The 22,761-nt window shown below is 45.0% G+C and overlaps 1 protein-coding gene across 2 annotated transcripts in view; it reads left to right on the forward strand.

Annotated features, from left to right (window-relative positions):
- Positions 1–22,761, forward strand: part of ELMOD1 (ELMO domain containing 1) — a 124,434-nt gene that overhangs the window by 60,097 nt on the left and 41,576 nt on the right. The window contains exon 3 of one of the 2 annotated variants that reach the window (XM_088456722.1): positions 8,217–8,284. The exons of the other annotated variant lie outside the window; for it this stretch is intronic. The gene's annotated coding sequence lies outside the window, so the exon portion shown is untranslated. The remainder of the gene's footprint in view (positions 1–8,216; positions 8,285–22,761) is intronic. 2 annotated transcript variants of the gene reach the window in all.

Consider the following 22,761-nt stretch of genomic DNA (forward strand, 5'->3'; position numbering starts at 1 on the left):
TATGGGACCACATAGGTCTTGCTATACCGCTGCTCCTAAGTACCATGACCTATGCACTAAAATAAATTTCACACATATACATCATTTCCAGTAACATCGTTAAAAATGACTGGGGGCCTGATTCAGAGCCGGACGCAATTAGTGCTCGCTCGTCCAGAAAATAGGGGTGGCTATTCAAATCAACCGTTCGCTGTTTGCGGTCTGTTCACGCCTCTAGGTCTGAACGAGCGAACAAAACTTGCGGTCGTTTTTTGGGAAACTACGCCCCCTGGCCGCTCGCATCCTACGTCATGTCCGCTATTTATTAGATTAATCGAGTACATCGACCAGGGTATGAGCTGCTCGCTATTCTTGTGGTTGGTTTTTGCTACCACAATTTTGCGAGCAGTTCTGGCTCTAAAATAACCCAGTGACGTGGTCAATGACGCTGCTGTTTTAAATATGCACACCCATAAAACGCCCGTTTTGACCTTTAAGCACGCCTGCGATCGGATCTCCACTCCCCGTTTTCAAGCACCTTCCCCTGTTACCACCCACATACGCCTCATCCTGTCACTCAAATTAGCAGGCATTCGCTATTTTGCGAGCACATGAATTTCGTCCGCACTGACTGGTTCGCGCATGCGTATAACGATCCGTACGCATGCGCAGTTGGGCAAACATCGCTCGGAGCGAACGAGCTGCCGCTTACGAGTGGCTCTGAATCAGGCCCTGGGTTCCTTAGCAGTGCTGTGCAGATATGATACCTTCTGTTAACACAACATCTGCGTAAAAATTCAAAGCAGCTTTTTGATTTTGTAGAATTTAGCAATTCTTCTTATTTAGATTACAGATTTAATTAATACTGTGTGCAGCCAATGTTACCTAGCACTTCTGAACAGTTGCCTGGTTTCAAACAATAAAGAAGACCACAATAGAACGACCAGGAGGTGACATTCACAGCCTTAATAGTGACTCATTTATGTGTTAATAGAGGTTCCATTTGAATATAATCTCTTTAAGCAGGCATATCAGTCTACCTAACATCATTTTTGTGCTTAATTATGACCACTATCTTACCAGCTTATTATTATTATTATTATTCTATGCTATTAGGGCTCTCCTTTTGTGTTTTGAATAAAACTTTTCAGATCTGTCCCTTTTTGGTTTACGTACACCAGGAGCAGGGTCTGAGCTTTGTCATTGAAGATTAGTTATTTGGTACTGTCATTACTGTTTACAAGTGAGCAAAACTATTTAGAATTCATTATCTGTCTTTTTCTCTCTATTGTACTGAATTGGGGAGGGGAAGGTCAGGGATTGGCTTATGTCTCCACCCAGCTGGTTGGATAAGACTATTATCATGCATATTCTTTAAATGTATTTATATTAGGGATGTGCGCCGGACCATTTTTGCCGGATTTGGATTTGGTTCTAATTCGTCGTCCGGATTTGGATTTGGATTTGCCAAACTGCGGTGACTGGCTTTGGATTTGGATTTGGATTTGGATTTTTTTACAAAAATTGACAAAAAAAGCTAAAATCACATAAATTGGTCTTTTTTTTCTTCCTAGAGTATTATTAACCTCAATAACATTAATTTCCAGTCAATTTAGACCATATCACAGCTTATAATATTGTTTTCAACATTATTGGCCAAAGGTTGCAGTGAGCTGACTGGTTACTAAGCGACAAAGCAGCGGCACAACGACACAGACACCACAGTATAAAGCACATCTATGACACATTGCCACACAGCAGTGGCAGAAATGAAAAGTAGTGCACCCACCCAGTGGGGTACGGCCAGCAGAGTCACAGTACTTGTTTACAAAGTGGGCTACGGCCCTAGGAGTCACAGTGCACAATCTTATTAGCATTACACCGCACATAGGGCCTGATTCACATTACACCATAAAGTAGTGTCTCTTATTTATGTTACGACACACAGTAGTGCCCCTTTTACACAATGCCCACAGTAGTGACCCTTTTACACAATGCCCACAGTAGCGGTGTCCCTTACACAATGTCCCCCAGCAGTGGTGCCCCCTATGCAGTCCCCTTAGTAGTACGGTCCACTATGCAGTGCCCCCAGTTGAATGCTCCCCAGTAGTATGCCCCCCATTAGCAGGCCCCCCCAGTAGTATGTCCCCCATTAGCAGGCCCCCCCAGTAGTATGCCCCCCATTAGCATGCCACCCAGTAGTATGCCCCCCCAGTAGTATGGCTCCCCCAGTAGTAGGCTGCCCCAGTAGCAGGCCCCCCCAGTAGTAGGCTGCTCCAGTAGTAGCCCCCCCTGTAGTATGGCCCCCCCTGTAGTAGGCCCCCCCAGTAGTATGGCCCCCCCCAGTAGCAGGCCCCTCAGTAGTATGGCCCCCCCAGTAGCAGACCCCCCCCAGTAGTATAGCCCCCCCCCAGTAGCAGGCCCCTCTGTAGTATGGCCCCCCCAGTAGTATAGCCCTGCCCAGTAGCAGACCCCCCCCAGTAGTGCAGACCCCCCCAGTAGTATAGCCCCCCCCCCAGTAGCAGGCCCCTCTGTAGTATGGCCCCCCAATAGTGCAGATCCCCCCCAGTAGTATGGCCCCCCCAGTAGCAGACCCCCCCCAGTAGTATAGCCCCCCCCAGTAGCAGGCCCCTCTGTAGTATGGCCCCCCCAGTAGTATTGCCTCCCCCAGTAGCAGACCCCCCCCCAGTAGTGCAGACCCCCCCCCAGTAGTATAGCCCCCCCAGTAGCAGGCCCCTCTGTAGTATGGCCCCCCCAGTAGTATAGCCCCCCCCCAGTAGCAGACCCCCCCAGTAGTGCAGACCCCCCCCCCCCCCCAGTAGCGCCCCCGGACCTTTGACAAGTAAAAAAATAAAAAAAATAAAACTTACCTGTATCCCCGCTCCCGCGCCGTCCGCTCTGTCACACGCTGAGGAGGGAGCCGGAAGATGGAGCTCATGTGTGAGCTCCAGCCGGCTCCCTCCGTGCAGCAGCCAATGAGAGTCTGTGTGACTCTCATTGGCTGCTGTAACAAACACACAGCTGCCGCTGGCGGCTGTGTGTCTGTGTAGGGCAGAGCGCTATCACTGCGCTCTGCCCTACACGCGAGGAGACCTGATGTCGGATTCTCTAGTGAGAATCCGACATCAGGCGGCCGCCGTTCGGCCCCGAACGGGGATCCGAGTCAGGCGGTGAACACCCGAACAGGGTTCGGGTGGACTCGGATCCCCAATGTTCGGAGCGGTTCGGATTCCACAGAATCCGAACCGCTCATCTCTAATTTATATAGGGCCTGCATACTATGCATTGCTTTACAATTTGGATAAACGGTAATAAAACAAGACTGGGTATTGGCAGATACACAGAGCAATAAGTGGAAAATAAAAGTTTTCATATATGCAACTTTCCTCATTGCTTTTTGGGTTTAACCCAATAGCAATGGGGAAAAGACCTTTTTGAGGGTTATGAATTTGAAACCAGAATGAATGCAAGTTAGAGCCGTGTAGTGTGCTGGTACTCCTATACAATTGGAAAGGGAGGTTAAGAAGATAGCTGAGGAATTTGATAGGTGAATTTTCGGGGAGCACGTGAAGGGGTGGATGCTGGGCAAAAGTTTTGTTGTACGAAAGAAGGGAGGAGATGCTCTAAGCCTTAGAGAGTGATAAAGTACCAACCAATTAGCTCCTAACGTCATTTTTCAAACACAGCCTGTAAACTGACAGAAGCTGATTGGTTGGTCTCTCTCCACTTTATCACTCTCCAAGGCTTAGTGCATCTCCCAGTGAACTCCACAGAGTGCATTATAGCCCGAAGAAGAAGCTGCCCTGTTAATGGGAATGGGAGCAGGTAATGCGTGTGGATGAGAGACGAAGATCTTAGTCAGAGTATAGGGGGGGTCAAGGGGAGAGACAAGGGAAGAAATGAAAGTTGGTATAGTGGTTTAAAATGGATTAAGGACTGAAAGTTCTGTGTAACTACCCATGTTCATACAGGACCCTCAATGTCTCAGATTTCCATCACTGAGGTTGTGTCGGTGGCAGGTGGTGAGCCTTTACAAAATTTTGCTATGGGGCCGAGAAGTTTCTCATTACTTCAGTGTGTGCATCTTATCGGGTTGGTTTTCTCATATTTAAAACATTTCCCTCCCCAGACAACCGTAACCAAGTACCTCTTTACCTTACACATCCACTATTAGAGTACGTTACACATTGAGATTTCAACCTCTAAAATTTTGCTCGGAAGAGTTTAAAGACCGTTGCATAACAATTGTACTTGCAGTCATATTCTTAATTTGGTAAACCACCCGTCCTGAGGAGATTGGTGTTACGGGGAGAGGGGCTTATATTGGGGGGTGGCTAGTGCCAAAAGTGGACAAGAAACTGTTGTGTGATTTCCAACATCAATATTTAATTTTGTGTGTCTCATGTATCTGTACACAGTGTACGGAATTCATGGTGGCCCACTGTCTCTAAATTCCAAGAAATTGCTGTTCCTGGAATTATTCCTAGTTTTCAACATTGACCAATGGCACAATAAATTTTCTGGTATCCAGTATATTGCACGCACTTTCCACTATGAGCTCATATTATTTATTCATTTTAAATGTTGTTAATTATGGTATGGTTGGTGTGATTATGAGACTGATCACTTATACTGAGACAACGTATACAAAGACCATTCACTACAGTGGTCAATTTTATTGCGACAACTGAGGTCTACCATATTTATTGTATTTTAGATAATATATCCATATTAGATTATAAGCCTTTGAGGTCAGGACACACTCTTTATCTTTTGTCTATTTGTTTATATACCTATATTGCATACTGTACTGCAACCTACAGAATTAATTTACACGTTATAAATAAGATGTAATAATTACATGCTGGGATTCCTTTTTGATCTTAATTTACTTGACTTATACATATCAGTGTTATGTTAATTGTTTCTCTTTACTATCTCTTTGTTTTGCTTTATTAATTGTGCATCATTTTGTATTGTTATACAGTAAATTAGCTTCTACCAACGCTATATGAGTGCGAACCAATTCTTACAAAATTCTGGTATATCTAATTATCTCTGAGATTTATGATACGTTTCATTTTGTTGTGTTTGTACTAAACATTGCTTAGCTTTGCACGGTTTATATGCACTAGGGAAATTCTAATGTAATTTATCATATTTCCCCTACTGAATCAATGTGTCTTTTGAGCAACAATGGAAATATCTCCACATCCTGCAGGATTGCGAATGTGAATATCTTATTTGTAAGAGGTGATTATTCTACCACCGTGGAACGTTTATAAACGAGATATCATACTGCAAATGGGAGCTCTTTTATTGGGTATAGAGTTATTTAGAATGTCAACATATGACATGTCAATGTTAGGATTAGGCATACCTCAACTGCATTGCTGACATTGTGACCATGTTAACTTGTCATCAGTCGACATGTTCTATGTCGGCGTTAATATCGACATGGTCACCTTCGCCTTAATATACCAAACCCGTTTATTGAGTATACAGTCCTAGTATTGGAAAAAAAAACACACCTAAAAATTGGACAAATGGATTAAGCTTATATCAATATATATCAATGTAATAGTATATATCAATCAAATAGTTATTGCGCTTAATGCTAAATTAGAGCCTGATCTTCTGAGTTGCCACAGCACTGTTTCCTCATGATGGACTGCATACTTCATAAACTGCATTGCAAAATTACATTTTAGTTAACTTAAGGATTTATTCAGAATCAATTTTAAACTTTAATCGCAATTTGTGTTGTTGTTTTTTTATTATTATTCAAAAAGTTGCATCTCTGCAACCTGTACACAGCACACAGGGCCTGATTCAGAGCAGCTCGCAAAAAATCGAGCGCTTGCTCTGAATCAGGACGGCCGCTTTTTTTTAATAAACCGGCCTCCTTGGTCACGATGGTCGCGACCATCGGGCATGCGACGACACCCTTGTGGTAGGGTCTCATCTGCCGCAAGCCCCAGTGAGCTTCCGGCTCTAATAGAGCCAGAAGCTCACTACTGACATCACTAGTGATGTCTGTAGCCGCCCTCAAATGGCAGGCGTTCCTTTGGGAACACCTCCGTTTGGCCAGCCACCCACCCTCCCCGCCTACAAAATGGGGCGAGCTGTCGATCAACATCGACAGCCGCCCCGTTGGTAGCGAGCCCCAGAGCGAGTGAATTTCTCACTCGCTCCGGGGCTTGCGCACGCCGCGTGTGCCCAATGCCCCACCATCGACCCGCTTGCGAGCGGGTCTGAATCAGGCCCACAGTCAGCCGCATCTGCAAAACATGACTCTCTCCCTTGGTCGTACCTGGCGGAGATGAAACAGGATTGCAGCTGGAGGTTTGGCTTCACGCACAGTACAGAAAATGCTAAATATTGCAGCACACCTTATAAATATATTGAAGTACTTAATTGGCTTGGAACATCTGTATTGCTCCGAAGCAGACACAAATAAAAATAAAATAATTTCCATTTCAACACTAATTTAATATATGTGCAGGCATCCCCGACCACAATTATGCATGATTCAGTCTTCATCTCTGAAAAACAAGGGTTCCGTGCAGTGTAAAATTACTTTTTAAATATTGCTCCTACTAAATTTGAATAAATGGGTGTGTTATTCACAGTTGTGACAAATCGTACACAGTCATCATTATCAACTATTACACCTATGTCTGAGCTGATGCAAATCAGATCCCAAATCAGATCGCACTTTTGTTGCAACACCCAGTGCAGTCACATTAACGCCCAGGGTTAGGCTGTGGGTAGGGATGGTTAGGGATTAGTGTACGGGTTCTTACCTTTGGGCATTGGGATTCTGATTGTCGGGATGCCACGGTCTGTATTCTGGCCCTGATTCAGAGCCGGACGCTCTGACAGAGGGCCGTCCCTCTGTTTTTTTTTGAGCGGCCTCCTGGCCGCTCGCATAGCTGTGGGTTGCCACCCACAGCTATAGTGAGCGGCCAAAAAGATGGTCGCGATGGTCAAGACCATCGCGACCATCGGGCTTGCGACGAGACCTGTGTGGTAGGGTCTCGTATGCCGCAAGCCCTGGAGTGCCTTCGGCTCTATCAGAGCAGAGAGCACTCCCACTGACATCACTTGTGATGTCAGTGGGGCCGACCCCAGACGGTAGGCGTTCCCATGGGAACGCCTCCATCTGGCCAGCCATGCCCCCGGCACGCCCACCAAAGGGGGCGTGCTGTCACTCACCATCGACAGCACGCCCCCTTTGTAGCGAGACCCGGCTTGGCCGTCGCTATCCGGGTCTCGCGCACGGCGGGGCCGGCTCCCTTGTGCGCATGTGCACTGGGCCAACATCGACCCTCTTGCGAGCGCTCAGCGCTCGCGAGCGGGTCTGAATCAGGCCCTCTGACCGCTGGCATCCTCATTTACGCAACATGGAGCAAATTTGTTAAATTGTGGGATAATAAAGTCATTTCCTATCAAAGGTCAGATCAGTTATCCAAAAGAGACCCTCCTCACAAAAGCTTAAAAATAAATACATTTGTGTGTCAGAACTGTTTGAGTATTGTAATTGGACATGTGAATGGAGCACGCTGAGTTTTTGATATGCACTTTTTATTCATGTCTGATTGCCTGTGTGTTTCTTTTATAAATATGTAATAGTTTGTGAAAATCACGTTGCTAGACTTCATTGTTTGCACAGTCTGTAAATAGATGAATTTGCTTAGATGTTATTCGGGATTTGAACATATATCTTCCCTCTGGCCTCCCCTTGTGAGCCTGTTTGTTTGTTTGTTTGTTTGTTTGTAAGTAAAATTTTTCAGAACATTTGCAGCAGGTAGCAGTATGGCTCTGAGGTGTTCTGCATTCAACGAACGTGCATTGTCTTAGTATCACAATTGCCTTGATACATGGTATAAACACAATTGTAATGTGGTGTTTTCATGTGAAGAGACCTTTAAATAACGTGCAGCCAGTCTGTTATATATAATATACATTTTTATATACAATAACAAAGATATAGAATATAATAACCTGTATTGGATAAATTATTACTTTTATTGGGGTATAATTTAAAAAAACAAAACAAAAAAAAACGAGCTATGGAATGGAAGACCCATGGCAGGTCATGAAGTTAGGAGGAGTGTGTTGAGCGTTTAGAAAAGGTTCAAAGAAGTCCTGATTGCCCACAAAACATCCTAAATTTATTCATCTAACATAGCATATTAAATATAGCATGATTACATTATGGTTTTTTTCCATAGAGTGCTGACTCCGTGCATTTTTGATGCAAACAACTATAGACCAAGAGAAACAGTTCAATAACTTACAGGTAACTGTAGGTAGTAAGACCCTCTCCTGTTCCTCTCACTAACAACATTCCAATGCTAAGACATTTATAGATTGTGACTGTTTTGTAAGTGTGTGTATGTACGAATTACTGTATTTGTAGTGATAGACCTGAGCAATGATTATTACCAGTGCTGGTCTTTGCTAATCATCTCTTCTTTAATACAAGGTACAGACAGATCCAGCCTATCTGCTGAGATTTGCTTGATATTTATAGTTCATACTCGAGGGTCTCTTCATCATCGAGGGCCGTTTGGCTTCCGATAATCAAGGCTTTCCCTGCTGCAGTGGCACCAGCCCTGCCTATCATCGATGAGTGCTTATATTGGCCTTTTCAGGGGTACCCCATGCTTTTCGGACACCAGGTTATGAACCGGCATCATCATCACATGCAGGTTATCTCTTGTGAATTGTATGTTTTGAGTGTGTCTTAAGGTGCGTATCCACTACCCGATTTTACCAGGCGATTGAACGATAACTATATCGTTCAATCGTTTGAAAATCGGGCAGTTTAATGTCAAAAACAACCAGCGATGCCCGCGCCCACTGGTACTTTTTGACATCTATCATCTCCCGAACATGCTGGTCAACCTGACCACATCGTCAGGTTGCCCATGTTCGGGGATGATTGATGTGCCTACACTGAACGACTGAACGTCTTGGGACACTTGCAGGGGTGCCTCAGGTTGGTGGTCCAGCATTAAATCAAATTATTTATGGTCAATGTAATGCAAATATGTGAACAAACAGAAGTGTAAATCTGTCCATCATCACATAACTGAACCTAAGGATGACAGGTCCGCACAATTTGCTTCACTTTACTGTTTTACTAGATTTTTTTTCTGAATTTCTCAATAACAATCTTAAACTTTAGTGGTGCTGTTAAAACAGTGCTGATACTCTAGGGCGCCGTGATTCAAAAAAGTTTGGGAACCACTGGTGTAGGCACATCACAGACTGTGCAACAACTGCACAATTGCAATGTCGTAATCATGCACTCGTTTCACAGACGCTAAGTGGATACGCACCTTTACCCAAATGTATGCAATGTACACGCTATGCATCCTCACAGGTCTCCTAAGATGCTGTGACTGCATAACAAGCCAATTGCTTACGTTTTAAGGATGTAGTTTACACTTAAGGTTATTTTATGCAAATTCTAACTCTACAACACCCACTCATGTATTTTAGACGTCCCCACAAACATTCGCGCCCTGGGCGATCACCCAGGTTTGCCTAGTGGTAGCATTGGCTCTCAATGAAAAGCCTATGATTCATACTTTTAAATAACCTTTATCCTCCTAGTTAATTTTTCTCAAAGATGTAATTGTACAATTTCTATTCCATATAGAAAGGCCTTTTTAAAGTGAACATAATAGTAATTTAAAGTGTTCCAAATTACATATTCTCTTCCGAAGTAACTTACTTATATGTGCACGCTGCTGTCTATTGTAATCCCGGCTAAGTGGCTTCCTGCTGTATTCTTCAATATCCTTTCCATGAGGTTCCATTTTCTCCGGAATATCAAAAAGGATTCAAACTAATCCCTTTTCTCAAATATCATCTTCTCTTTCTCAAAACTTTATACATGCACAATTCCACATATATACACGGATAATATTTGTGTATGAATCTTTTTGTTTCTGATCATTTTGAAGTCGTTTAGGATAAACAAGTAAGGTGACGATAGAGAATTTGTGTTATTAGGAAGATTGGAATTGTGAGAGTTGATATTTACAAGAAAATGTTATATAACTGAGTGGTTTAGAGAAAATATATTACATGTTGAATCCTCTGACCAAACATCATCTTTGAAATGTTGAGTTTTAAGGTGTGTATCCTTGTATATGCACTAATTGTGTGTCCTTGTATATGCACTCATTGTGTGTCCTTGAATATGCACTCATTGTGTGTCCTTGTATATGCACTCATTGTGTGTCCTTGTATATGCACTCATTGTGTGTCCTTGTATATGCACTCATTGTGTGTCCTTGTATATGCACTCATTGTGTGTCCTTGTATATGCACTCATTGTGTGTCCTTGTATATGCACTCATTGTGTGTCCTTGTATATGCACTCATTGTGTGTCCTTGTATATGCACTCATTGTGTGTCCTTGTATATGCACTCATTGGAATGTTCACAGCACAGACTGTCAAATCATCGGAATATCCACAGCTTTGCCATTCCAGATCATCTGAATGTTTGCAGCATAGCCAGTCTGATCATTGGTATGTGCACAGTCTAGCCAGTCTGATCATTGGTATGGTCACAGCATAGCCAGTCTGATCATTGGTATGGTCACAGCATAGCCAGTCTGATCATTGGTATGTGCACAGCATAGCCAGTCTGATCATTGGTATGGTCACAGCATAGCCAGTCTGATCATTGGTATGGTCACAGCATAGCCAGTCTGATCATTGGTATGTGCACAGCATAGCCAGTCTGATCATTGGTATGTGCACAGCATAGCCAGTCTGATCATTGGTATGTGCACAGCATAGCCAGTCTGATCATTGGTATGGTCACAGCATAGCCAGTCTGATCATTGGTATGTGCACAGCCTAGCCAGTCTGATCATTGGTATGGTCACAGCATAGCCAGTCTGATCATTGGTATGGTCACAGCATAGCCAGTCTGATCATTGGTATGTGCACAGCATAGCCAGTCTGATCATTGGTATGTGCACAGCATAGCCAGTCTGATCATTGGTATGTGGAATGTGCACAGCATAGCCAGTCTGATCATTGGTATGGTCACAGCATAGCCAGTCTGATCATTGGTATGTGCACAGCATAGCCAGTCTGATCATTGGTATGGTCACACATAGCCAGTCTGATCATTGGTATGGTCACACATAGCCAGTCTGATCATTGGTATGTGCACAGCATAGCCAGTCTGATCATTGGTATGTGCACAGCATAGCCAGTCTGATCATTGGTATGTGCACAGCATAGCCAGTCTGATCATTGGAATGTGCACAGCATAGTCAGTCTGATCGTTGGTATGGTCACAGCGTAGCCAGTCTGATCGTTGGTATGGTCACAGCCTAGCCAGTCTGATCGTTGGTATGTGCACAGCGTAGCCAGTCTGATCGTTGGTATGGTCACAGGCAGTATAGCCAGTCTGATCATTGGTATGTTCCCAAGAACAGGGGATGTGTGGGGAGGCACTGACCTGTCCACTCATGTGAATTTGTTAATAAATAAATGGTTGCATGTGACAGTGTTATGACCTACAGAGGAGAACAGAGGCTGCAGTTAGCCACACACTGAAATAGTGGAAAGGGCAGGAACCTACAACAGGAGATTAGTGATCACAGGCTCCCGATGTGGGATCTGGTGTCAGACAACTCTATATGAACTAGGGATGTGCGCCGGACCATTTTTGCCGGATTTGGATTTGGTTCTAATTCGTCGTCCGGATTTGGATTTGGATTTGCCAAACTGCGGTGACTGGCTTTGGATTTGGATTTGGATTTTTTTACAAAAATTGACAAAAAAAAGCTAAAATCACATAAATTGGTCTTTTTTTTCTTCCTAGAGTATTATTAACCTCAATAACATTAATTTCCAGTCAATTTAGACCATATCACAGCTTATAATATTGTTTTCAACATTATTGGCCAAAGGTTGCAGTGAGCTGACTGGTTACTAAGCGACAAAGCAGCGGCACAACGACACAGACACCACAGTATAAAGCACATCTATGACACATTGCCACACAGCAGTGGCAGAAATGAAAAGTAGTGCACCCACCCAGTGGGTACGGCCAGCAGAGTCACAGTACTTGTTTACATAGTGGGCTACGGCCCAAGGAGTCACAGTGCACAATCTTATTCACATTACACCGCACATAGGGCCTGATTCACATTACACCATAAAGTAGTGTCTCTTATTTATGTTACGACACACAGTAGTGCCCCTTTTACACAATGCCCACAGTAGTGCCCCTTTTACACAATGCCCACAGTAGTGCCCCTTTTACACAATGCCCACAGTAGTGCCCCTTTTACACAATGCCCACAGTAGCGGTGTCCCTTACACAATGCCCCCAGCAGTGGTGCCCCCTATGCAGTCCCCTTAGTAGTAGGGTCCCCTATGCAGTGCCCCCCAGTAGTATGCCCCCCATTAGCATGCCACCCAGTAGTATGCTCCCCATTAGCAGGCCCCCCCAGTAGTATGCCCCCATTAGCATGCCACCCAGTAGTATGCCCCCCCAGTAGTATGCCCCCCAGTAGTATGCCCCCCAGTAGTATGGCCCCCCAGTAGTAGGCTGCCCCAGTAGCAGGCCCCCCCCAGTAGTAGGCTGCCCCAGTATTAGCCCCCCCTGTAGTAGTATGCCCCCCCCTGTAGTAGTAAGCCCCCCCCAGTAGTATGCCCCCCCCAGTAGTACTAAGCCCCCCCAGTAGTATGCCCCCCCAGTATGGCCCCCCCAGTAGTATGGCCCCCCAGTAGCAGACCCCCCCCAGTAGTAAGCCCCCCCAGTAGTATAGCCCCTCAGTAGTATGGACCCCCAGTAGCAGACCCTCCCTAGTAGCAGACCCCCCCCCCAGTAGTATAGCCCCCTCCAGTATTATAGCCACCCCCAGTAGCAGACCCCCCCAGTAGTATAGCCCCCCCCAGTAGCAGGCCCCCCCAGTATTATGGACCCCCAGTAGCAGACCCCCCCCCCCCAGTAGCGCCCCCGGCCCTTGCACAAGTAAAAAAAAAAACTTACCTGTATCCCCGCTCCCGCGCCGTCCGCTCTGTCACACGCTGAGGAGGGAGCCGGAAGACGGAGCTCATGTGTGAGCTCCAGCCGGCTCCCTCCGTGCAGCAGCCAATGAGAGTCTGTGTGCCTCTCATAGGCTGCTGTAACAAACACACAGCTGCCGCTGGCGGCTGTGTGTTTGTATCTGTGTAGGGCAGAGCGCTATCACAGCGCTCTGCCCTACACAATAGGAGCCCTGATGTCGGTTTCTCTAGTGAGAATGGGGATCCGAGTCAGGCGGGGAACACCCGAACAGGGTTCGGGTGGACTCGGATCCCCAATGTTCGGAGCGGTTCGGATTCCACAGAATCCGAACCGCTCATCTCTAATATGAACCAAAGTTCATATGTCATATTTGTTATTCTACTAGCTTATAACACATGGTAATTTCCATTAAAACAAATAATACTTTGGAAATGGAAAAAACTGACCATTTCTGTTAAAGGTCAATATGGACAACACACCTGGACGGTTTTCGTGCTGTACTCGGTGCTGCAAATATTTGTTTTGTTACAGAAACTGAAAACTTTGTACAATCCAGAAACTCCTATTTACATATTGCCTATATTTATAGTAATTATTTGTAGATTATTAGTTTTAATTAAGAATAAATCGACCAAAACTGAAAATTAGTTCAGTAAGTTCATTAAACTAATATAAAATACTAGCTGTAAATGCTGGGGGTGTCTGGTTTCTGTTTTTATTTTATTCCCCCGTCTACGTGCCAACCCCCATTCTTTATATCTCACTTTGCCCCCCATCTCTCTCTCACTCCTCTTTCCACCCTCCCTATACCTCTTTCTTCCCCATACCAACACTTTCTCCCCAACTCCGTTCTCCCTTCCCCCAATGTCTCTACCACTCCCACCCCCCGCACACACACACTTAACCTGTGTATCGCTGACACTGGGACAATGGGAGGGGACAACAAGCACAAAAGAAAGGTGTGCTGAGGTAGGCTGATTAATGGGTTAATGTATCGAGCAGTGAAAAGAGCAGAGAAGTTTCCCATAGCAACCTATCAGCTTTGCAGTAGCATTTATGAAGACCATCGATGGTTAACAACTATTGGTAGTTTTTTTTTTCCACTGATGTCCAATGGGGTGCCGGTGCTCAGAATCCCAACGCTGGCATCCCGACTGGGACCAAATACCGACACCTGCTGGTAAGTACCCTAACCCTAAACCTAACCCTCCCACTCCGCAACCTAAAAGCAGCCTAAACCTAATCCTCCCTTTAGCTGTGATGTGTACTGTAAATAATGCTGGTGAGCTGTGATGTGTACTGTAAATAATGCTGGTGAGCTGTGATGTGTACTGTAAATAATGCTGGCGAGCTGTGATGTGTACTGTAAATAATGCTGGCGAGCTGTGATGTGTACTGTAAATAATGCTGGAGAGCTGTGATGTATGCTGTAAATGCTGGCGAGCTGTGATGTGTACTGTAAATAATGCTGGCGAGCTGTGATGTGTACTGTAAATAATGCTGGCGAGCTGTGATGTGTACTGTAAATAAAGCTGGCGAGCTGTGATGTATACTGTAAATAATGCTGGTGAGCTGTGATGTGTACTGTAAATAATGCTGGTGAGCTGTGATGTGTACTGTAAATAATGCTGGTGAGCTGTGATGTATACTGTAAATAATGCTGGTGAGCTGTGATGTATACTGTAAATGCTGGCGAGCTGTGATGTATACTGTAAATAATGCTGGCGAGCTGTGATGTATACTGTAAATAAAGCTGGCGAGCTGTGATGTATACTGTAAATACTGCTGGTGAGCTGTGATGTGTACTGTAAATACTGCTGGTGAGCTGTGATGTGTACTGTAAATACTGCTGGTGAGCTGTGATGTATACTGTAAATAATGCTGGTGAGCTGTGATGTATACTGTAAATGCTGGCGAGCTGTGATGTATACTGTAAATAATGCTGGCGAGCTGTGATGTGTACTGTAAATAATGCTGGTGAGCTGTGATGTGTACTGTAAATAATGCTGGCGAGCTGTGATGTGTACTGTAAATAATGCTGGCGAGCTGTGATGTGTACTGTAAATAATGCTGGAGAGCTGTGATGTATGCTGTAAATGCTGGCGAGCTGTGATGTATGCTGTAAATAATGCTGGCGAGCTGTGATGTGTACTGTAAATAATGCTGGCGAGCTGTGATGTGTACTGTAAATAAAGCAGGCGAGCTGTGATGTATACTGTAAATAATGCTGGTGAGCTGTGATGTGTACTGTAAATAATGCTGGTGAGCTGTGATGTGTACTGTAAATAATGCTGGTGAGCTGTGATGTGTACTGTAAATAATGCTGGTGAGCTGTGATGTATACTGTAAATGCTGGCGAGCTGTGATGTATACTGTAAATAATGCTGGTGAGCTGTGATGTGTACTGTAAATAATGCTGGTGAGCTGTGATGTGTACTGTAAATAATGCTGGTGAGCTGTGATGTATACTGTAAATAAAGCTGGTGAGCTGTGATGTGTACTGTAAATAATGCTGGAGAGCTGTGATGTGTACTGTAAATAATGCTGGCGAGCTGTGATGTGTACTGTAAATAATGCTGGAGAGATGTGATGTATGCTGTAAATGCTGGAGAGCTGTGATGTGTACTGTAAATAATGCTGGCGAGCTGTGATGTGTACTGTAAATAATGCTGGTGAGCTGTGATGTGTACTGTAAATAATGCTGGCGAGCTGTGATGTGTACTGTAAATGCTGGCGAGCTGTGATGTGTGCTGTAAATAATGCTGGTGAGCTGTGATGTGTACTGTAAATAATGCTGGTGAGCTGTGATGTATGCTGTAAATAATGATGTCGAGCTGTGATGTATAAATAGAACTGGCTTGGTTTGAGTAAAAAGCGCTATACCATAAATAAATAAACACCTATGCCCCTACCCTTGGCAACAAGTTTTCTCAATGATTTATAATGACATTTTAAATAAATAACAAGAACCTTTATATTTGCGCTTAGAAACCAAGTTGAGTCACCAGCACACCTTATATATAACCATACATATAATAATGGAATAGTCCTTATTTGGGTGCCATTATAGAGTTAAAGGTCCAATAAATATTCTTTAATAGTCCTTCCTTTGTCCAAAATTCTTCATCTGGAACATATAGAAAAAATTATATTCAATTTTCAGTGCACATGCATGGAACGTGTGTACAATAGATCCACAAGATCTCCAGTCCCCTCCACTGATGAAAGGTGTTAGAGGATACTCCAGTGCTCTCCCTCTGGTGGTCTACTTAGTAGAATATATAATTATACTTGCATACCAGGAGGTCTTTCTCTGACATCATGTGGACATGTTTCCACTGCATAAATTGCAATGCCATATAGGTGATAAAAGACAACGGTACCAAATAGTGTAATCCCTTTTTATTCAAATAAAGCATATCATATTATATCAGATAGATGAGCCTCCTACCAGAAGATGGAAGTAATCAAGCCTTGTATAGTCTTTATACCTTGACAAAGAGATTGTCTCGAAACACGTTGAAGTGAGAAGGATTCAGACGTGGTAGACCTCTACCTACCTGTTCAGGCTTTTTTTCTAATTCTCCATATGTTCCATGTTGAAGAATTGTAGACAAAGGAAGGACTATTACTTCTATAACGGCGCCCAGAAAAGGGGTGTAGTAGGTATTACCACCGGCCGCATGGTTCAAATCCCGACAGCGGCAGCCCAGCAAGGGTGAAATCCAATCGTCAAAAGGTAAGTATAAACTAACTCAATTCCAGCCCCTAACCCTCCCTTAGGGGTGCCTAACCCTAACCTCCCCCTACCCCCCAGTCTAAACTTAAGTCTCCGGGGGGGGGTGTCTAACCCTAACCTTCACCCGGGGGTGCCTAACCCTAACCCCCCCCCCCCCTTCCCCTATCCTAAACCTAACCCTCCGGGGGAGTGCCTAACCCTAAGTCCCCCCGGGAGCCCTAAAACCCAACCCTCCCCCTAACCTTCGTTCGGTATGCCGGGCTTTGGTCTTCCGGCGCATGGATAATGACAGGAGTTGGGATTTCGACGCCTGTCATTAGTACCACGCCAGGATTAGAGAGTTGGGAAGCCGGCGGTCGGCATTTAGACCGTCTGCTTCCGGGCTACATCCCCAGAAGGGTACTATTCCATTTTTATATGTATAATGACATTTTGTATACGAGTTTGAGATTCTGAGCTTTCATAGACAATCCTTTCCCCAGAACTCTCAACATTTCCAATGAACACACATTGCCCCCTTTTATGTGTTTTTTATCCACTGATGTTTTTAGCTACCTCTTGTACCAGCGTTATTTATTAATAACGTAGCTTGCTGCACTGCTGTTGGGTAATACAGCGACTTTTGGTGCACAGAAAAAGATGATATATTATTTAATGACTCTTGGCTGAGATCTGCAATGACCTCTTAACATCTGATTGAGGTTCTTTTAAGGTATACATCTTAATCTGCTTCTGAAATTGAGAACAAAACCATGCCGGAGGCAGATCAAGTGAGGATGACTGAAAGTGCAATGTACTATGTCAGAGTATGAAATAGGTCAGTGTAAAAGTGTTATTCTTCCAGAAATCAAAATTGCATAGTTCCAAGTTTAGAAACAGGATTATATTACTAAAGTAAAAATCTTAAGCCTATTAAATAAAAGATCCGCTATTTTCTTGTTACACACATTTTCCTGCAAGACGACCGTCGAAGAACTCATTGTAGACTCCAACATAAACTAAAGCTAGAAGATTTTTTTTTTCTATTATACAGTTGTATATAAAATCTTGACAGGCAAATTAATACTACTGTTGACCAGGGCTAATGGTAAGTCATTTGTACCACAACACATACCTTTTGTGCTGTTCCTTAATATACTAAAGTCTTCATTTAATTATTAATTATAGCTTCACCTTGACACAAAGAGCTAGAAAATCTCCCCAGGTTCAACACAAACTAGTAATCTGTAAAATATATTTAAGACAACTTTTTAAAAATAATAATTATGTGCTGTAAATAATCTGCTAATTATAGGGAAAACAGGCTACTGTAAGGGGGTTGGGTACGGGATCCCGACGGACAGAATCCCCACGCCAGCATCCTGACAAAGTTAAAATTCCGACTACGGCTGGTAAGTACCTTAACTCAACCCCTATCCCTCCCTCCCGCACCCTAAACCTAACCTCCCCCCTAGTGACTAAACCTAATCCTCCCCCATCTGCAGCCTAAACCTAACCTCCCCCCCTAGTGACTAAACCTAACCCTCTCCCATCTGCAGCCTAAACCTAACCTCCCCCCTAGTGCCTAACCCTAAAACCTAACCAGCCCCCTAGCCCCACTACTTACCATTGGGATGCCGTTTGCCGGGATTCTGACTGGTGTCGGGATTCCGGCCCGGCATTTCAACTGCCTCCACTGTAAGGACTTATAACTAAGAAAAACACTTAAAGATTATTAAATATATAAAATCTAAAAAAAGAGGCTCTGAAGTGAACAAATGAGATGGTCCTGTCCGTTATTTTCTGCTGTCACACTCTGTTTTTCAATGTCATTTTTTCCTGGCCGAAAAATTTAAATTTTTAGAAGTTCCATTTAATACTTTTCTGTATTTAATCTGTGAAAGCCTCATATCCTATAATGCCGCAGCCTTAGTACTTACTAACCTGCTTCAGCAATCACACTGTCTGAGGGTCTGACTCATTACAGATCACTATTGCGATTAAGCACGCAGTTGAGCTGCAAAAACATGCTGTTTGCAACAGTTCAGCCTTCATAGGGACGCCCACTACCGATTTCTCACATCCGTAATACCTCGCAGTCCTGCGTATACATCGGTAACATCGAGTTACATTGGGCCCTCACGCATAATTACAGCAGGTCTGATCTGTCTCAGAAATTGCAAGTCTCGTCGCACGCAGTGAGTACTCAGGCTACGTATGCTGTCGCAGTGGCTAATTTATGCACGCCCATGTAACGGCGTTCAAATGGACAGACACACTTGCGTTTCTCCAACTACTCCCCCTTCACCACCCCCAAGTGCTGACGTCCCATCACTCACTCTGCAATGGCTTTCTGCCTGCGTGATCGCAGTACACACCATCGGCCGATCTGCGTACGCAGTTGCAATTGCAGTCCTTGCTGAATCAGGACCTAAATGCGATCGCTTCACTTGAAATTAATTTTTTTTGTTGCTCCAGTTCTTAAGGAATGATTCTAATGTGAGGTAGTTATGGAGATGTGTGCAAAGGCTTTCTGTGTGCTCATAGAATTGGATGTCAGTGAAGTTATAGAGGTGAGTGGTTCAGTTTGGGAAAACCGAACACTCACAAACTTAGTGGTTCTCAGATGAACTGAGGGCCTGATTCAGAGCCGCTCGTAAGCGGACGCTCGTTCGCTCCGAGCGATGTTCGCACATCTGCGCATGCGTATGGGTCGTCATGCGCCAACCAGTCAGTGCGGTCGGAAATCGTGTGCTCGCAAAATAGCGAGTGCCTGCTAATTTGAGTGACAGGATGAGGCGTTTGTGGGTAGTAACAGGGGAAGGTGCTTGAAAACGGGGAGTGGAGATCCGAACGCAGGCGTGCCAAAAGGTCAAAACGGGCGTTTTATGGGTGTGCATAATAAAGCAGCGTCATCGACCACGTCACTTGGTTGTCTTTTAGCCTGAACTGCTCGCATGATTTTGGTAGGAAAATGCTACCACAAGAATAGCGAGCAGTTCATACGCCTTTCGATGTACTCGATTAATCAAACAAATAGCGGAGATGACGTATGATACGAGCGGCCAAGGGGCATCTTTACAAAATAGCGAGCGCATGTTTCGGACGCTCGTTCAGACATAGAGGCGTCAACAGACCGCAAATAGTGAGCGCTCAATTTAAATAGCCAGCCCCTTTTTCTGAACGATCGAGAGCGCAAATAGCGTCCGGCTCTGAATGAGGTCCTGAGTCAGTTCAGAATCACTCTGGGGTCCCCAGTAGAACAGAGTGTTACAAGTCACGGTCACGACTTGTCTCCCACTAGCAGTTTACCTTCTCTTGACGCAGTTTTTCCGGTTCCTTCAGTTGTTAGGCAATCTGCACGCCACAGGAGGTCACGTGTTATCCACAGCATGGTGTGATTGGTTCTTCCTCCTATTTGTGCACGCTGGCCTTTTGCCGCCTTGCCGACTATAGCTTTCCTTTTGGGTTCTCTCGGCTCTGCTGCATGGTCAGCATTCTGTACTTTCTCGCGAAACTGTATCCTGGTTCTCCCAGGCGCACCAGCAGCTTCCGTGCTGCCACCAGCTCCCAAGCCATTCGGTCGGCTTTCCAGCCGCACCAGCTGCTTCCGTGCTGCCACCGTCTCTAAGCCGCATCGACAGCTTCCGTGCAACCACCGGCTCTCAAACCACTCCATCAGCTTCTCAGCCGCACCAGCAGCTTCCGTGCTTCCACCGGCTCCCAAGCCACTCCATCGGCTTTCCAGCGACACCAACAGCTTCCGTGCTGCCACCGGCTCTAAGCAGCACCATTGGCTCTCAAAGCCGTACCGTCAGTCCGCAAGTTTGTGTATCGGCTCTCAGCCGCATCATCAGCTCCTAAAACCACACCATCGGCTCTCAAAGCTGCATCGTCAGTTCACAAGTTTGTGTACCGGCTCTTAGCCGCATCATCGGCTCTCAAAGCCGCATCGTCAGTTCACAAGTTTGTGTACCGGCTCGCAAGCCGCATCATCGACTCAAAGCCGCATTATCAGCTCACATGTTTGTGTACCGGCTCCTAAGCTGCATCATCAGCTCCTAAGCCACACCATCAGCTCTTAAAGCCACATCATCAGTTCATCAATATGTATACCGGCTCTCAAGCCGCACCGTCAGCTCTCAAAGCCGCTCCAACATCTCATCAACTTCTGCTACCGACTCTAAGCCGCACCATCGACTCTTAAAGCCGCATTACTAGTTCACCAACATGTGTACCGGCTCCCAAGTCAAACCATCACTTCCTAAGCTGCACCGTCTGCTCTTAAGCTGCACTATCTGCTCCTTTGCCGTACCTTTTGACTTTTTGCTTCCTGTTCCTCGCTTCATCACTGATCCCATTGGTTATTCGTGCAAACCGCTACTACCCCGAGTATTAAGACCAGACGGCCATCTAAGTACCGGTGAACGTCCCTAGTTCTAAGGGAACAACGGGTGGCTGTTAGTGGTGGAAGACCTCGCTAGCCAGGGTTCTAGGGTGTTTGCAAAGAGCAGTCTTTGGGACTCGCAACACAGAGTCTTGAGTCAGGTCTTCTCGCAATTCGGAACTCTGATTTAAAAAAACGGATTTTGCGTTTTTTGGATTGCATTTAAGTCCCTCCCTCGTGAATTTAGGTGCTGTGAGCTGATCAAAGTTGTCTGGAATTACTGGAAATTAAAGTCATTGTTGTTAGTAATACTATAGGAACAAAAACCGGTCCACATTACATTATTTTAGCTGTTTTTATTAATTTTTAAAGTAATCCCAAACCATATCGAACCAAAACACTAGGGTGATTTTCGCAAAACCAATACACGGGAGTCCGTGCACATCTCTTATATGAAGTGGTGCATTACAATAGGGACAGACTGGGCTGTCGTCTTGTGACTTGAGAGACTAAATTCTGTGAAGCCGATTGATTTAAAGGATAATTACGCTAAAAGCAAAGATTGTTTCTTGCACCAAGATCATTGAAGGGTTATTGAAAAAGCACATTGTTGCTGGAGCAGATAGTGCCTTAGCCAGAAACCACCGAACAGTAATCCACGATTTTGCGGTCACTGTTCTGGTATTCTGTAGATCTGGCTCGGAGCCCAGGGTATTAACTGAGGAGTGCAGGAAACGGGGAGGCTTCAAGATACCACGACTCATAGGTAATACAGGTACTGGCAGACTAGAGACACTAGGAGCCACAGACCGGAGCAATGCAAGGATACTAAAATTGGAACAGGAACCCAAGCCAGCAATCTGAGCAATATGTAACCAGGGAAGAACTAATGAAGTTATATCCATGGTACAACTCTGATGCAGACCTGGACCATAATCCGGAAGAGGAACTCAGGATAGAGAGACCCTTCAGGCACTCACAGTACTAAACACCTCGATAATAAAATAATGTGACCCGATCATGCCCTCCAGACCTGGAACCCCAATGCTGACTGTCAGCCCAAGACAAAAGAACACGGTACAGGATAACCAAAATAGTCAACCTAGATTATGCAGTAACCCACTATAGCCACAGAGTGTAGTGATACTTGCAACACAGTCCAGATGATGCCGGCACAACGCAGAGTGGAATCCACTCAGGTGATAAGATGTGTGGAAACAGCAGATGGTATGCACCGCAGGTACACTGGCAGAGCTGGAGTTGGAAGCCCTCTGTGTGCACCGTGGGAGCCGCAGCGCTGATAGATGGTACACGGTAGATGGAATGCAGACAACCATGATCAGTCTGTGTGCGGTGTGGAAGCTGCGGCGCTGAGATGGTATACAGCGGCGATGGTAAACAATCTCGGTGGTTAACTGTATGCGGCATGTAAGCCACGATGAGAGACAAACACCGATGGTACAAGTAGGTAATGGTTGCGTTTCAGCAAGAAAAGTATCCACAGGAGAATGCTCTGGAAACACAGGAGACACTGAGCCTGGAACGATCCTCAGGAAGGAACACTGTTGTTCAGACAATGAGTCTTTCCTAGAAATATATAGGGAGTGGTAACAGGTAA

This window comes from Taudactylus pleione, unplaced genomic scaffold (assembly GCF_031769625.1).
Source record: "Taudactylus pleione unplaced genomic scaffold, aTauple2 ptg000711l, whole genome shotgun sequence".
Taxonomy (NCBI): Eukaryota; Metazoa; Chordata; class Amphibia; order Anura; family Myobatrachidae; genus Taudactylus; species Taudactylus pleione.